The 2,544-nt window shown below is 30.3% G+C and overlaps 1 pseudogene; it reads left to right on the top strand.

Annotated features, from left to right (window-relative positions):
• The first annotated feature begins 1,212 nt into the window (after positions 1-1,212).
• LOC107030972 lies at positions 1,213-1,806 on the top strand (annotated as a pseudogene).
• Positions 1,807-2,544: the final 738 nt, after the last annotated feature.

Here is a 2,544-nt window from a genome sequence, read left to right as displayed (position 1 = left end):
TATATATATATATATAGCTCTAACTCAAGGAAGAATCTTCTGTGGGTGATTTAGGTGGTTAGAAACATCAAATAATAGAAACAATGCTCCATACACAATATGGTAAAATAATAAAATTTATGTTAATAGTAATATATACATTTTTCTTTCCTTAAATCTAATATTGATCCGTAAGAAGATAGCCCGTATATTTATGACATTATTCTTTAGGTAAATAATTATTGTTATCTTTTCACTTTATATTCACCAAAAACTATGTTGGGAACTTCATTACAAGAAACTGCCTTTTACTAGATTAGAAGAACCCTAAATCATAGAGACAAAAAAAGCAATATACAAAAGAATCGAGAAAGTAAGCATGAAGGAATTTTGCAGGTTACTATTATTTAGATTTTACTTCTTGAACATGCTAAATTGAGATGAATTTGGCCTACTGGAGTATTCACACAGAAAAAACATTGAAGTTTTGATCTATTTAGATACCTGATAAAAAAAGGAAAAATAAAACAAGAGTATCGTGATAAAAGCATATGCGTCATGAGAGACAAAAATTATCATAACATCACAAATATATTTTCGTTACAAGATATACCCATGCTCATATAAAATAAATAGAATTACAAATGAAGCAACAACACTACATCAATAAGTTATAAAAAGATCAGAGATACGAAAAAGTAACCAAACGAACTGATGTGGTGTCAAAAGGAATGACAAAACTAATAATGCACATAAAAAACAAATTTAAAAATCGTGCTATTCCTACCAAATGAATGTTTTCGTCAATTTTTTTTCTTCCTTCTAAATTATAATACTGAAAAATGCTACATTCTTTGAAAATTGGCAGTATTTGATATGAATTAATACAAATATATTGTTCCAATTTAAATAGGAAATTACCTCTTTCTCGATATATTAGCTTATTTGTGAAAACAATAAAAGAGCAATCTATCCGTTTTGTTTAGAAATAAATCAATAAAGAGTCCAAGAAATGTAATGGATTTTTTACTTTACGTCAAGTACTTATATCACTCCAATAATTATATGTCACTTCAAATACTTAGTTATTAAAAAAATTTGGTAATTAATTATTTTTATCCTAAGTTAATATCTAATTAATGATAATCAGTTCAATTCGAGATAAATGCAAGATGCTCTACTAACTAATATTAATTTAGTATATGCGCAATGTGTTTTGCAGACAAAAAACTAATGCAATTATCAATCATTCTTTCAGGGGTTAATAGAATCCCAAATTGCACTATTAGAATTTTGAACCTTTTCCACATTTGTCTTCTTTATCTTCTTATCGTTTCAATTCAACCCCCAACAATTGGTACAATTCATTCTAATTTTTCATAACGGCAACACATTACTGATTCCGCAATGAAGAAACTCGGGAGACTTCCTCACATATTTAACTACTTTCTGGAATTGTCTTTCCGTTCTAATGCAGATGTGGCGGTAAAAGAGAAGGAAGGATTCTTCCGTTTCATGGCAAAAATCGAACTAGAAGGAGCTGGGGATGGACAAGTGAGAACACTGGCAGTAGAGATTCATCCTGCAGGTGTAAGGAAGATCGTTGAGAGAAAGGGAAATGCAGACGGTGAGGATGAGCATGAATGGAATGTGGATACATATTGGAGGTACAGATTGACTGCTTCGACTAAGTCGGAGCTGGCCACGGTTGTATTTGTGGATGGAGAGCTTATAGTGATGGTGCCCAAGGATGACCAAGGCCGTGGAGAGTTTGATAATGGATCTAGAGGTGTTTGGAGAGACGCTGAACTTGTTCTTGTACAATAGTTAACATTTTCACATTTTATGAATCAATTAAACAAACTACCAGTACATCAGAGTATATGCTTTCTCAAACAAAAATACTTAAACTTCAACCATATATACGATATACCTCAACTTTATCCACATAAAACTTCAAACATTGTATAAAGTTACACTTTGTCGAGACTAACTTTGAACACCACATGTCCAAGGTTGTTTGAAATAGTACATATGCAAAACAACAATTCCTTGCCAATTGTAACATACATATGTATGTTTACTTAAACAACAAGGTATATAGCCAAATAATGAACAAACTTGGGCTCTTTCTGTTTGAGCATATTCTCATAATGTATAAATGTACCAGTAGCAATATATTTTTTCAATACTCCCTCCGTTTAAAAAAGAAAGTCCATATTTTATTTTTAGTTTGTTTTAAAAAGAATGACCCATTTTGGTTTTTCGGCAACACTTTAAATTTAACTTTAATTTTTCTCGTGGCATGTTTAATACCACAAGATTAAAGGGCATTTTGGTACATTTGACATAACATTAATTTAGAACCACATTAATAAAAACTTTTCTTTCTTCTCTTAAACTCCGTTTCAAGTCAAACTAGTACATCCTTTTGGAAACGGAGAGAGTACTAATTAATGTGGGATTAATAGTACATAAATGAAAAAGAGAAAATTTAAACAGAATAACGATTAAACGAATAACAAGAGAAGAGATATTAATAACATCAAAATATATATATATATA

The sequence above is a fragment of the Solanum pennellii genome, chromosome 9 (genome assembly GCF_001406875.1).
Source record: "Solanum pennellii chromosome 9, SPENNV200".
In the NCBI taxonomy this organism is placed as follows: domain Eukaryota; kingdom Viridiplantae; phylum Streptophyta; class Magnoliopsida; order Solanales; family Solanaceae; genus Solanum; species Solanum pennellii.
Note: the sequence above shows the minus strand (reverse complement) of the source record. Positions and strands in the feature narration are given on the sequence as shown.